We start from the raw sequence: 16,512 nt of genomic DNA on the forward strand, positions 1-16,512 counted from the left end.
TCATAAGGTTTCTCAGAGAGTTTCCTTCTCTCTGAGCACACAGCAGAAGGTCAAGGCAACAGGGAAGCTTCCAGAAGGTTCTAAGGTAGTCCCTGTCTTTTTTCAGTAGAGAGAATGGATGTATTTGCTTACTGAGTTTCTTTGCTCAGTTAACTTTGCCATGGTTAATCTCCCTTGTTCTAGTAGCAGAATTAAGTCCTATAGGCTGGCATTTTCAGTATGTAATTCAGGATGTAATACAAATGCCAAGAAAAAGAGAACCATTCTTTTGGAGCCTCTTTATTGTCAATACCATTCTTTAAAATGACCTAATATTAAGGTAAATCTTGAGCAGGAAAAATGTCATTAGCTGGCTTTTACCAGTCTCACTACTAACCTTGGGGATCAGAAAAATGAAGTTTTGTTCTTGTCCTGATAGTGAATGATCTTGATCAAGTAATCCATCTCTCAAATTAAGAATCTTATGAGGCCATCAGACTAGAATATCATGCCACAAACAGCAGAAGAAATATTAAAATGCCAGCCAATCCATTTGCTATACTGCATATCATGCTGACTACAATAATAAAAAAAAAAATTAGTAACATACATTCTGCCTACTATAAGAAAAGTTCCATACTAAGTCTGATATCATTGAGTTATCCTACACAATGACCATTCCTGTGAATCTTAAAAGACCATTGAAAGTTTCCTGTACAGTATTAAATATTAGAACATGTCTAAAGGGAACTCCTTCTTATCACTTTTCTTTGAAAATTTCCCTCCTCCTTAAAGTTCCTCGTTAACTTAGCTATATCTTTCCCCAGCTACGAAAGCAGTTGAGGCAAAAGGGCCACATTATGGTATGGTGATGAGCTTTGCAGAATCGATTTTAAATTTTTAAAATGCCTAATCTGGAAAGCAAAAGTATGTTATTAAAGCAAATTACAACTAATAATGATTATATTGACGAAAAAATTTATCTTGGTATTTCCTAGTGTCTTACAATCTCTTACAAAACTAATTCCAGGTACCTTCATATTTACTTTTTATCTATAGATTTTTCTGCTGTTAATGGTTTGCTGTAACAAGGAAGCTGAATTGGTTTGCAAAGATCAGTTGTGTGATATGAGTCTTGAGATAAAGGTATGGCTTATTCTAATTTTGTTTCCAGAATTCTGAGACCTTTCACTCAAAATAATTTCTGAGTGATAGTCATAAACACATATAAACACACATATCCATACACATACATCCATTAACCACAAATACACTCTCTGAGGTATGGTGAGAGACTATTATTATCATTTTCATTTAGTGTTTTCAGTTCTATGTTTTAATGCAATTCATAATTTCCCTCTTAGCCATCAACTACAAATCCCTAATTAAAAGCAGTGAAAGGAAAAATGTAAAGAGGGAATTTCTTTCATTAATTCTTCGGGAAAAAAAATAGTCCAATAAAAAACAAGGATCCATCAATTTGATCAGAGCCTCTGTAGAGAAGATTTTCCTCTCTGATAAAGTCCCAGCTTAACCTGACTTGGGCAATTCACCATGCCTTCATTACTTCTTGAAGTTGATGCAGCCACCAAGTAATAAGTTTAAAGGAAAAAAATCGAAATGTTCAGCATGGCAGAATAAAAAATTAGTAGAAGTCTACATACTAGATGTCATCAAAAGCAATCCAACCTGAAATAACTCCTTGAAGACACATTGTTATATGAGGTTATTAGATAGCTTCTTTGCTTACACCGTTTCTCAGGTATTCTGACACCCTGCAGCCAGACATCTTATACAAAGCACAATTAACCCATTACATGAGCTGATGGTTATAGCAAGGATGATAGCTTCTCTGTGTTGCTTTCATTATCTGAGTTCAAAACACACAACTATTATTATTATGACTATTATCTGAATTCAATGAAGTGAAGTCGCTCAGTCGCGTCTGACTCTGCGACCCCATAGACTGGGGCCTACCAGGCTCCTCTGTCCATGGAATTTTCTAGGCAATAGTACTGGAGTGGATTGCCATTTATAAATCCAAATGACTATTCAACTTCCTCCCTTGGATGATTAAGCACCTCAAAGATTTTCTAAAAAGCTCAAAGATTTTCTACTCCAAAATCACTACCTTCAAAATCACCCCACCGTTAGTGCTATTGTTTACACCAAAAACCTGAGACATTTTATTAATTGTTCATTCTCTCAATTCCTACATTCAACAAATCAATATAATTGTTGGCATTAGTAAAAAAAAATCCAAATCTGATTATTTATAATCCCAACTGCCAAGCCAAGCTCCAATCTACTGTTATATTGTTACATATGCATTACTGTAACCCTCCAGGCTTCACTGTTCATGGAATTTTCTAGGCAAGAATACTGGAGCAGGTTGCCATTTCCTACTCCAGGGAGCTTCCTGAGCCAGGGATCAAACCCTCGTCTGGTGTGTCTCCTGCTTTGGCAGGTGAATTCTTTATCACTGAGCCACCTGCAAAGCCATAGTCTACCCTTATCCCTCCAATATTGTTCCTGCTTTCATTTTCAGGCTGTGTACTTCACATAGCAGCTAGAAAGGTCCGTTTTAAATATAAAACAGATTATATTGCTTCCCTATTTATACTTCAATGGCATATCACCACTTTTAGAATGTAATTCAAGCAATTACAATGGTCTGAGGGACTTCATAGATAGATAACTGCCCATATCTTTGACTTTCTCTCTTTCTACTTTTTCTCTTCCATTCATTTGACTGCAACGGAACTAGACTTATTGGTATTTCTTGAAGACAATTCTTCCCTGACTTAGGACCTTTCCACTTGCTGTTTTTTCATCCTGGAGTGCTCTTTGCCCATACTATGGGATGACTTGTAGTCTCATTTCATTTAGGGGTTTGCCCAACTATCACTTCAACAGATGGTATCCCTAAATGACCCCATTTAAAATAGCATGGCAGAAGCAGAAAAGAGTAGATTTGGATAAAATTCCACAGAATCTTGAGACTTGGTGGTATTATAGAAGAAGCCTCTAAAGATTTGCAGCTCCCTTTTTTTTTATCAGTAAAATAGGTAAAAATAAGGCATGAACATAAAGTATGGCAAAATTCTGAGTATACATCTGCATGAAAATGGGTCATTAATCTCACAAAACTGTGAAGATGTAGGATTATATTTTTTAAGTGATTGCAAATAATTGGAAGCAATATTTCACTGACAACAGTAATATGGCAAAACCATATATACACCTATATTGATATATTGCTTTGGATTTTACAGCTCCACAAATGGTTATACAGTGATCTTCAAAATGATCTGATGACAATAAAGAAAATATAGTACTATTTAAATCATTCAACTACGAGAAAACTGAGATCCTAACAGTGAAATAACTTGCGATCACAGTCTAGAAGTGTTAGATTTTATATGTATTACAACATTTCTATAACTAAAACTTTAATACCTTTTGTGTAACACCCTCTATCAGGTCTAAATACCAGAGAGGAAGATACAAACTTAAATATTCTACCCATTAAGATCCACATTGATGATTATTCAGTAATCTCTAATGTGTTGATATACATACTGAACCATTCCTACTTACACAAAGAATGAGTTGTGTTTTTTTTTTTTCATTACTTCAATCATCAAAGCAAAGAAATCGGAAATTGTTTGGAGAGAGCTTATAGTACTCTTCTCAGTTCCTGAGTTTGTCACCACAAATGAGAGTCTTTCATAGACCATAAAATTAACTTTCTCCATTGCCACTTGCCCAGCTGCACAAGGCAACCTACACGTCTTTGTTAATTGGGTGAAGCAAGCTTGTTATGTTTTCCTTTCCTTCTCACTAGCAACACAAGCTGTGTGAAGTTTTCCAAAGGGAAAACCCTCCTTGACAAGATGTACTCCTGACAATATGTCAAAGCAGTGTAGGGCCAAGGTTCCAATGAGTGAAGATAAGTGAATATAGCCACACTACACTCAATGTGCAATTGAGAAACTTCACCAGGTCATAGATACTTGAGGTATATCTTTCAGAGAATTTTTTATACATTAGTATTATAGGCATGAGAAATATTGTGGGGGCTATTCAAGCTTTATTCTGCAATTGTCCAGGAAGTCTTATGCTCTAAGTCCAATCGTTCTAGAATACACTTTTCATGATAATGGATTCAAACTTTAGAATGTTATTGTCAGAGAAATCAGCAAACCACTCCAAGTTTTCAGCTTAAATATGTCTTTGTTCCTTGTTTAAATTTGTATTGATTCCTACTGTGTGCAAGATTCTGTACTAGATGCCAAGGAAGACACAGATAATTGTTGCTTTTCTAACCTATGGTAGTTATGGTCTAATAGAACTGATGAGACTTTTATAAAAATAATATTATCTACATAAGGTTATATCTACATATCTAGAATGACAACAAAAGTAAATTTTCTCTAAAAGCAGAAGAAAGTATCAAGTTTGGGAAGTTTAGAATAGTTACGAATTTTATCGTAAATTCTGGGTTGTAGAAATGAAAAGTAATTAAAGATTATTTAGCCTAGTCTCCTCATTTTTAATATGAGAAATCAGAATCTTGAGTGAAAAAATAATTTCTTCTAGTTCATACAGCTCATTAATAAGAGTCAGAAAGAAAGTTCTCCAAGTTTTCTGTCTTTTGATACTTATAGGAACAGATGTTCACAACAGTTAAGAATAACAACCTTGGGGCTTAGTAGAATTGAACACCTGGATGTTTTTAATATCAGGCAGTCTACTAGTTGCTACTTTCACCATTTAGAATCTTGGCCCGCCTCTCATGCTGCATCCAGCTCTAACTGTTCCAGTGGGAGCTCTTAGGGAAACAAACCAGAGCATCAAGAAAAGAAACAAAAATCAGTTCTAGCCTTCCACAATCCAAAAAAAAGTCTCTGTCATTGACACATGAATCTCAATATTCTGACAAGTCTTCTTTCCAGTACCCAGGTTCACACCGCCAGTTGGACAGTTACACATATTTAAAATGTACTTCAAACACAAAATATGTAAACCCAGTTGCATTATTTCCCTTGCATTACATGTTTCTCCAGTTTTATTCCCTCTCCCAAAGTAACAGCAAAATTCTGAAATGATTTGCAAAATGTATTTATTAATAATTCAGTTTCTATCCTTGTATCCTCCTCTGTGAAAGATTGCCTTCCTCTAAACTCCACAACTTCCTAGATATAGCAAGTTTCTTAAAGTTCCTGGGGGTTAACATCTTCAGTTGTAAAATAGAGACTGTAATTTCACTTCCCCTCATAAGATTGTTATGGTGAGATCATGGTGGTTATTGGACAGTTTCTTCTGCCTACTTATTTTTATCTTTCTTTTTCCATATTATATAAAGGGCATGCATTTAACTTTAAAATCACAAAATAAACTCAAAATTTAAAGCAAAAAGCACATCAAAGGCATTTTTTCATGTCATTTTTGTGATTATTTCCATGCAAAGATAAATTACACCCATTATTTTTAAGTTAAGGCAGTAACCACCGATTATATAATAAAAAGTAGGTCCCTGTATCCATGACAAAAAAACTGTATTCAACAAAATTCATTTCCTCTTTTCCTGGGCACACAGCCATATCACTACATTTTCAATCTCACTGGCAGTTAGGTATGGCTCCCTGATAGTTTCCTAGCCAATAAGTAAAAGTTTAAGCTTCAGGCCTTCCCATTAAAAACCTCCCACACGCCATTTGCTGTGATCTTTGCCCTTCTTTTAGCTAAATTTTAACATCCAAGAAAACTTTGGAAACCACTGGGAAAAAGATACCACAAACTTGATCTTCTTGAGTTCCTGAATGACTATATGAAGAGATGATCACCTTCATCAATCCAATTAGTGCTAAATCTCCAAGGACTGATACATGTCGTCGCTCAGTCATGTCCCACTCTTTGTGACCCCATGGACTGTAGCCTATGAGGCTCCTCCATCCATGGGATTTTCCAGGCAAGAATACTGGAGTGAGTTGCCATTTCCTTCTCCAGGGGATCTTCCTGACCCAGAGATTGAACCCTGGTCTCCTGCATTGCCGGCAGACGTTTTACCCTCTAAGCCACCAGGAAAGCCAAAGACTGATAAATGAACAAAAAATAGACTTCTGTTGCATTTGAGCTATTACACAATTTGAAGTCTATATATTACAATAGTAAGACAACTTTAAATACATTTGGCTTCCTTAATGAACTGCTCATAGGAGTTAGGATGGTCTATGTTTATTCTGTGATAAACAAAACCCCAAATCCTTAATAGTTTAACATAGTAAGCATTTATGTGTTGTTTCTACAAACCTCTCGCCAGATCAGCTGACCCTCAGGCAGCTGTTTTATACACGAATCAGTCATTCAAACTGTTTTTGTCTTGTGGCTGCACCTTTTCAACACAAGACCCTCTGCTTGAAAACAGAGGGAGAGACTAGAGAGTTTTAAAAAGGCTTTTCAGTCACATTTTATTTGCTAGAACTAGTTTTGTGTCTCTGGATAAAAACAAGAAGTTTGGAAAGTGTAATCTTCTGTATATCCAAGAAGAAAAAGAAAACTAGAAGACATGAATACCAGTCATGTTTACCACACAACTGTAATCTATTTCTTATACTTCTTACCAGAAAAACTGTTCACACATTTAAGCATATCATAGAATATTAGATAAATGAGAAGATACTATAAACAGTGTTTGATGTCTTACTTTTCTATAGAATATATTTTGCAGATTACAATATAGATCATTCTGTAAACAAGGTCCTACAATATAGCACTGAAAACAACAACTATATAGCACAGAGAACTATACTCAATATCCTAAGATAAATCATAATGGAAAAGAAAATTTAAAAAGAATATACATATGCATAACTGGGTCAATTTTCTATACAGAAGAAATTAACACAACCTTGTAAATCAACTATATTTCAATTTAAAAAGATATAGATCATTCCTTTTTTAAGTTTTCATTTAAAATATGTCCCTTATCAGTGGATATTTAATTTACTTGCGTATATTTTTTATTGCAAACAAAATTGTAGTGAACATTCTTTGGGTTTTTATAAGACTATCTATGGGATAAATACCTAGAAATAAACTTGCCAAGCTAGACTTGTATTTTTAATTTTGATATATGTTCTCATAATTGAAAAATTTATAATTTCCTCTCAATGACTCTGCATCAATTTATATTCCTACTAACAGCTTATAAGGGCAGGCTTTCCTGCCCTTCACTGTCTTCTGGAGCTTGCTCAAATTCATGTCCATCGAGTCAGTGATGGCATCCAACCATCTCACCCTCTGTTATCCTATTTTCCTTCTGCCTTCAATCTTTCCTAGCATCAAGATCTTTTCCAATAAGTCAGTTCTTTGCATCAAGTGGCCAAAATATTGGAGTTTTAGCTTCAGCATCATTTCTTCCAATGAATATTCAGGACTGATTTCCTTTAGGATGGACTGGTTGGAGCTCTTTGCTGTCCAAGGGACTCTCAAGATTCTTCTACAACGGCACAGTTCAAAAGCTTCAATTCTTCAGTGCTCTACTTTCTTTGCAGTCCAACTCTCATATCCATACATGACTACTGGAAAAATTGTAGCTTTAACTAGATGGACCTTTGTTGGCAAAGTAATATTTCTGCTTTTTAATATGCTGTCTAGGTTGGTCATAGCTTTTCCTTCAAGGAGCAAGCATACTTTTAGTTTCATGGCTGCAGTCAAGGCCCACAGTGATTTTGGAGCCCAAGAAAGTAAAATTGTTCACTACTTCCATTGTTTCCTCCTCTATTTGTCATGAAGTGATGGAACTGGAAGCCATGATCTTAGTTTTTTGAATGTTAAATTTTAAGCCAGCTTTTCACTCTCTTCTGTCATACTCATCAAGAGGTCCTTTAGTTCCCCTTCACTTTCTGCCATTAAGATAATATCATCTGCATATTTGAGGTTTTTTATATTTCTCCTGGCAATCTTGATTCCACCTTGTGATTCATCCAGTCCAGTATTTCACATGAGGCACTCCGCATAAAAGTTAAATAAGCAGGGTAACAATATACAGCCTTGTTGTATCCTTTTCCCAATTTTGAAACAGTTCATTCTTCCATGTCCAGTTCTAACTGTTGCTTCTTACCTGCATACAGAGGCAGGTAAGGTAGTCTGGTATTCCCAATTTTATAAGAATTTTCCACAATTTGTTGTGTCCACACAGTCAAAGGCTTTAACATACTCAATGGATCAGAAATAGATGTTTTTCTGGAATTCACTTGCTTTCTCTATGATCAAACAAATGTTGACAATTTGATCTCTAGTTCCTCTACCTTTTCTAAATCCAGCTTGTACATCTGGAAGCTCTTGATTCATGTACTTTTGAGGCCTCACTTGATGGGTTTTGACCATGACCTTTTTAGCATGTGAAGTGAGCATAATTGTACAGTAGTTTGAACATTGTTTGGCATTGCCCTTCTTTGAGATTAGAATGAAAACTGACCTTTTTCAGTCCTATGGCCACTGCTGAGTTTTCCAAATTTGTTGACATATTGAGTACAGTAGTTTAACAGTATCATCTTTTAGGATTTGAAATAGTTCAGCCTGAATTTCATCATCTCTACTAGCCTTGCTCATAGTAATGCTTCCTAAGTCCTACTTGACTTAACACTCCAGGATGTCTGGATCCAGATTGAGGGACCACTCCATTGTGGCTATCTGGGTCATTAAGACTTTCTTTGTATAAATCTTGTGTATATTCTGGCCACCTCTTCTTAATCTTTTCTGCTTCTGTTAGGTCCCTACCACTTTTTGTGATCAGAGTGAGTGTAACAGTTTATTTACCAGTTTTCCAGCCACACTATTATAATTCTACTAATTTTTAAAAAAATCCACTGAGCATTTCTGTGTTACAAGACCATGTATCAGATATCACAGAAGATAAGAAGATGAAATAAAGGCAACAATATTCTCAGATTAACACATTGTCCAACAAAATGGAAAAATCCATAGACAGAAGGATTAATTCAGTGATTATATATTTATAAGCATCTGTTTTCTCCAGTCACCAGTCTAAAGTGCTATAAATACCATAGTCAGTGTTGTAGGCAAGGTATCAGCAGACAAGAAGTGTATATTTTTATGAGGGAGACATCCCCTTAGTAGTGCTGGGGAGCAAAATACGATGATAGAACAGCCAGTGACTGGGAGGTGACTTGCATGGTCAGAGAATATCTGTTTGTTGTGGCAGAATTTTAAGTTAAGACCTGGATGACAAGAGTAAACCAGATAAAGCTGGAGAAAATATGCAGGATGAATGAACAATTAGTGCAAAGACATAAGGTCTTTACTACATGGCGTATACTACATAGTGTGTAGGAAAAGTACGAGTATACTAAGGTGACCTAGGAAGCTATGGGAATTCAGAAGTTCAAGAAATATGTGGAGTGGGAGATAGGGGATTTGTGAAAAAATCTAAATGAACCTCAAGTTTCAGTGGGCTGCCATCAGAAGGACATGTGTCAAGGTCAAGGAATAGAACTCAAATTTTAGAGATCTGCTTTATAACACCGTGTCTACAGTTAACAATAGAGTATTATGCATTTAAAAACTTGTTATAAAATATGTATCATGGTAAGTGTTCTTAACACAAAAATAAAATCAAGAGAAAGTCAAGAAACAAGTTCTTTTGGAGGTTATGTGTATATTATTACTTTGATTGTGGTGATGTTATCTTGGGTGAAGGTGAATATCCAAATTCATCAAAATGTATACATTAAATATGAGCAATTTTTATTAATCATATCACAATAAATATGAAGATAAGAAAATAATATGGAAATAAGAAAATAAAAACATAAACTGATAATTTCTATTAAACAATCATAATCTTCTACCACTTTATCCAGTGATGATTAATACTTACTAACACAAATGGAAGAGTAACCTCAGGAAGTCTTTGGTGAGCTTTCTCCAAAAATACCATAAAGAACACCTAGTCACTTATTTCACAATCTGAAATTAAGTAATTTCCCCTAATATCCAAGATATAAATAATTTCAAGAAAGAAATTTAATTTTCATTTTTAAAACTTTAAATCATATCCTCCTTTCCTCCGTCCCAAAATAAATTGATTTTTAATTTTCATTTGACAATCTGTCAGACAAAGATACATTCTCATTGCTTGAAACTTTCAAATATTTGAGTGAACTCAGGCAACTACACCACAGTAGAAAGTCTATTAGATATAGTTTGTTAAAATGAATAGTTAAGGTATCAAAATATGTGAATTATTTTCATATTTTGTAGTTAGAGACAGTTCAAGTTAATTTTTTAAAATAATATCAGACTTGTTCACTTTGCATTCACATATGCTTTCTAGAAGGTCAAAAAAGAGTGGAGTTTGTAATATTTAGTGTCATATAGAAAATCTATCTAAAATATACTCTTCTATAGTTTACTCAGCATCTTTTAAATTTAGCCTAAAAACACAATATAAAAATGTGCAGATACAAACTTTAAATATAGCATGAAAAAAAAAAGTCGAAATACTGGTAGTAGTTGAAGGAGAAGATATAAGACCCTTTTTTTTAAATCTCTTTATTTTGACTAGATTAAGGATGATTGAAACAATACATTTCTAATTATCCACATCTCTGCCTGCTTACCTATCAATCTAACCACCAGCAAAAAAACAAATACTTTCAGTGAATACACACAATTATTGGTCTGCTAATTTAGGCTCCGTCCTCTCCAGCATGGAAGGCTCAGAAAGTACTTAACATAACTTCAAGGAAACATAGCATATTAAATGTTTCCTAGTTCCCCTAAATTCTCTTGTTGATCAGATCCAATTACAAGTCCCCTCATAGGATTTACAAATATCTGACTGTTTTGAATTCTCAATTTTAATTACTTGTGCTTTTGAAGTACTAATCAGGAAGGAGAAACAAAAAGAAAGAAATTAGGAAAGAAGCTTAAATTGTATTTCCAAAGAAAGTAATGCTGGAGGTTACAATTAGTGTTCCTTTCAATTATAGTACCTCTCATTGAGAGGAGAAAACAACACAAACATAATTAATATGCAAAGTCTTAAAATAAAACTTTGAAATATTTATGATGCTTTCTCAATTGTTTGTTTTTAGAGACAAGAAACAGTTTGCCTGGCTCTCTCAATTTATAAGGTGATGTCTACACACTGTCCTTGCTGAGTTCAATAAATCTGACACCCATCTTGCTGAGCTGATGTAATCCACATCTCACCTCACTTCAATTTGTCTGAATTCCCTTGATAACAATTGCCATATACACTGATGCTTTAATTTGTAACTAAGAAAATTCTGATGCTGCCTTTGGCTTTTTTCCAAAATGCCAAAAGCTGACACATTTTAGTTCAATAGCTAATCCCTCATAGCTTAATCATTTCAGGTACATTCTGATACTTATTTTATATATTTTTAAGTTAGTAACAGTTTTCTACCCTTCCAAAAGGGATATTTTTCTTCCTGCAATCAAATTGCCTGTCTTTCTCTATGCTGGAAGTTGTTATTCATCCTTTGATAAAGCAAGGAGGTTCAAAGCCGTGGAAGACAACCTAGCACTTTGATCAGCTCACACTGTCATTTGAGATGCATTACCTCGAAATGTGGCTTTAAAAAATCCAGATACCTCAGGTAAAATTATCAGAAAATGTCCTCTTAACAACTCTTCTGTTTAGGCCACAAGTTGCTTTTTTTATCCCTAACTTTAATCTTTTAGATAGATATAGGACCTTGACATTCTGTAAGTTTCCTAGCTCTTGCTATTGGCAGAAAGATGTCTTCATAAATCATTCCCAGAAGAGCATGACCATTTAAACTGTTAGAGCTAGAAATTGTGTGATATAATTGTAGGCATACCTGTTCAACCAGTGATTCTTGGCATGACCTTAGGAAAATCACTTCACCTTTCCAATTCTCATTCATTTTTCATTTGTGGAGCAAATGGATATTATGGTTCTCTCTTCTGTTCTTGCATGGGATAAACCAGAGGGATAACATGAGAGAAACAGCATACTATAGTGCTGTAAGTGATTACTAAAAAGGAGAATGCATTTTAAGAAAATAAACAAATAAAAAAACTCTAGTAAGAGCAAATAATAACAGTCTCCAAGATAGTTGATAAAAATGTGGCTAATTGTGTATGCTGCAGTTGAGTATATATGAATATCTGTGAAATGAAACAGATGAAGGTCTTCTTGATTTGACTATATCATGCTGAGCACCTCTAATCTTACCTTATAAAAGTTTTGATCAAGCATATATAAATATTGTTTCTACTTCAGAAATCATCATGTTCCAGGAAAACAAATAAATTAGACCTAGACACATCCCAAGAAATTTCAGAAAGAATTAAGTAGTTTCCTTAATTCTAATTTAAATATATTATTAATTTTATACTATATTTAATGAGTAAGTAAACTTATACATACTGATTTTCTGTCCTAGTTTTTTCAGAATTGGTTGTATTAATTATCAGTATAAGCTTCTAAGACAGAAAAGGTTCTGAAATGTCTTTATTCACTCCAAAAATAAAATTGAGTAGAGCACATTATGGCCATTGAAATACATTTAAGTATTAATTCATTAAGATTTGTGTACAGTGTAAAATAAGAATCTAGGTTTTTTGTATGTGGGTATCCAGTTTTACCAATACCACTTATTGAGCAGATTATCCTTTCCCCCACTGTATATTCTTTGTGCCACTTCCAAAGATTAGGTGACTATTTATGAATAAGTTTATTTTAGGGCTCTCTACCCTGAGATAGAGATATTCCACTGATCTTTAAATATGTTTTAAAGTCACTGCCATACTGTTTTGACTATTATAACTTTGTAATACAGTTTGAAATTAAGATGTTTGATGAGTCAAGCTTTGTCTTCTTTCTCAAAATTGTTAAATAAAAAGACAGGGACACTTCCAAATTCATTTTATGAGGCCAGGATTACCCTGAAACCAAAGTCATATAAGGACAATACAAGAAACTGCAAAACACACACACACACACACACACACACACACACACACACACACACAAAATTACAGGTCAATATCCCAAATGAATACAGATGCAAAAATCCTCAACAAAATACTAGCAAGCCAAATTAAACAGTACATGAAAAATATCACACACCATGATTCACTGAGATTTATTCTTGGAGTGCAAGGATGGCTCAATGTGTGCAAATCAATTAATGAAGACACCATATTAACATAATGAAACATGAAAATCATATGATCATTCAAGAGATTCGGAAAAACCATTGACAACATTCTACCTCATTTTATGATAAAAACGCTCAACAAATTAGGTATGGAATAAATGTACCTTAACATAATAAGGGCCATATATTACAAGACCAGAGCTAGCATCATACTATATGTCAAATACCTGAAAGTTTCTCTTTTAAGATCAGAAACAAAACCAGGGCACCCACTCGCACCATCTCTATTCAACATAATACTGGAAATCCTAGCCAGAACAATTAGCAAGAGAAAGAAATAACTGGCATACAAATCAAAACAAAAGTTAAATTGCTTCTGTTTGTAGCTGATGTGAGATTAATAAATAGAAAACCCTGAAGACTCCACCAAAAAACTCATAGAAGTAATAAAGGAATTCAGCAAAATTTCGGGGTACAAAATCAATATATAAAAAATCAGTCACATTTTTCTATACTAACACAAAATATTAAAAAAAGAATTTAGGAAACAATCTCATTAACAACAGCATCAAAATGAATGAAATACTTACAAATTATTTTAACTAAAGAAGTTCAAGATCTATACACTGAAAATTATAAGACATTGATGAAATAACTGAAGACAAAATAAATAGATTTCTCATATTCATGAATTATAATAATTAATATTGTTAAAATTTCTATTCTACTCAAAGCAATATATAGATTCAATGTAATCCCTATCAAACTTCCAAATGGTACATATTACAGAAACAGATAAAAGCATCCTAAAATTCAACTGGAACTACAAGATTCCACATAGTCAAGGCAATATCTTAACTCCATAAATATTACACTACTTCAATGCTAAAGCAATTGAAGAAACTAATAAATTCACACCTCAGGGCAAAGTCTGAGACTTGACCTTTCATGTTATCTGTTTAATATTTAATCAGTTGATAGAAATCAATTGATATAGAGAGGAATGTTTTATTTGTATGCCAACTTTCTCACCTTAATTCTCTTCTTTGATTAATGCTACTGCATTTATTGAGAGACTAAATCTTTGTTTTTCATATTTTACAAGCAGAAGTTATGAATAAGTGTCCCCTTTAAGATTAACCAAAACTTAGATTCCTTTCATAGGGATGCTTATTTATTAATCTATTCATTCAACACACAGTTAAATTCTAGTAAGTACTGGGTATTATTATAAACACTGAATACAGCAATAAGCTGAAAAGCTGAAAATCTCTTTTATTCTAGTAATAGACAACCAGCCAGAAATAAAATAATAAAAAGATTACTGCAGAATTAGATAAATAAGCAGATTTAGAAGATGAAGCAAATAAGTAGATTAATGAGATGGAGAATAGCTGTGGGAGGAGAACACCTCTAGCTAGATAGTTTTGAGGAAAAATCTCCAAGAATTTTGCTTAAAAGCTAATACCTGAAGGGTAAGTAGAATTACAAAAAGAAGAAGTAATCATTTTAAGCCCTCAATGATGAGAAAGATTAGAAACATTCAAGAGACAGAGGAGACAACTATGAGAAATAGAAAATGATATGGGTATGGAGATATAAGTATTGTGTTTTAGGTCTTGAAGACAGTGACAAGTAATCTGCAGTTAAATTAAGTTTTATGGGATGTTTTTGAAGGCTACTAAGCATGATCCTATCTCATTAAAAATTTTTTGGTTTCACTGCAGCAGGAAGGATATTATACATATGCTAAAATTCAACTGAATATGAGTCTGGAGCTCAGAAAAGGAGATGAAAATTTTGAATATATCACCATAAAATCTATTCTATTTAGAATAGAAAATTTGATTATAAAGAAAATGACACAAGTGATATAGCATTTAAAAGACAGAGCTGCATAAAAAGGGAAGATCTCACATGGGAATTTTTAAAATAGAAAGAAGATCTTCCGGTAGCCAATATTGGAACAACTGGAGCAACAAAATAAAGTAGTATTGGATTATAACCAAAATTATAAAACAAATATCCATGAGTCCATATGTTATGAAGTCAAGCTTGCCTTCTGCTCACCACAGGACAGGCCAATGAATTGGAGACAAAATGTTGAGGCAAGGAATACAGCTTTATTCAGAAAGCCAGCTGACCAAGAAGAAAGCAGACTAATGTCTCAAAATAACCATATTATTGGAGTCTGGATGCCAGGTTCTTTTATAGAACAGAGATGGGGAGAGATGAGGAAGTAAAGTAAAAAGGACATTAATCTTGCAAATATCTCCTGGAATGACCAGTCTTGGGAAGGGGGTATATTAATTTCTTCTTTCTTGTAGCTGCTCACAGGCAGATAGGGTCCTGAATGAATGCATTTTGGTTTACCATTCAGGCAAAGGGGCAGGGTATCCTGAAGCAGGCCATTATGTATGGACAGTATCCTTCAGAAAACAAAGCAACAAGAAGCAAAGGTTAAAGTAAGAGAAACAGATCCAGCATGAAGTCAGTTCTTTCCTGTAATATATATACATACATGTAGGTGGCAAAAACCAGACAAACCTCCTGTGCAGAATTCTAAATAATTTATGTAGAAACTCCATTCTATAGCAGATACACCATAACCCTACTCTTTATATGTGCTTCACACATAATGAATTCCTTCAAAAAGATTGTATAAAAAGGGGAAAATAGAGTAATTTTTCAAAGGATTAGCCAGACATTCACTAGTTTAGCCAATGACCAATATCAACATCAAAAGTGACAAATTAGGTTGTCAGTACACTGAATATGATTTGGTGAGAATGATATTCTATGCCATTTTTAAATTTTAACTTTGTGGTCTTCCTCCCCAAAACTGGTAACTCCAGTTCAATCATGAAAAACACATCGGACAAATACCACTGATGAACATTCTTCAAAATATCTGACAGTTACTCCTCAAAACTGTCAACGTCATCAAAAACAAAGAAAGTTTGAGAAATTGTCATAGCCAAGAGGAATCAGAGGAAACACGATGCAGGCAGAAGGATAGAAATAAAGGATAGAAATAAAAAGAAACTAGAAAACAGACAAATAATAAAACATTAACAAAACCAAAACTTAATTTTTTGAAGGATAAATAAAATTGGCAATCTCCTAAATAAATCAAGGGGGGAGGAAAAATTGGTATCATGAATAAAAGAGGGATTTTTGCTACTATTCCATCAGACATTAAACGATAATAAGAAAATAACATGAACACTATTATGCAAACAAATTCCAAAATATAATATGAATACCACTATGGCAACAAATTCTACAATTTAGATGAAATGAAAAATATACTGGAAAAATATAACACAAAGTTGACATAACAATAATG

Source organism: Capra hircus, chromosome 1, assembly GCF_001704415.2.
Source record: "Capra hircus breed San Clemente chromosome 1, ASM170441v1, whole genome shotgun sequence".
NCBI classification, from domain to species: Eukaryota; Metazoa; Chordata; class Mammalia; order Artiodactyla; family Bovidae; genus Capra; species Capra hircus.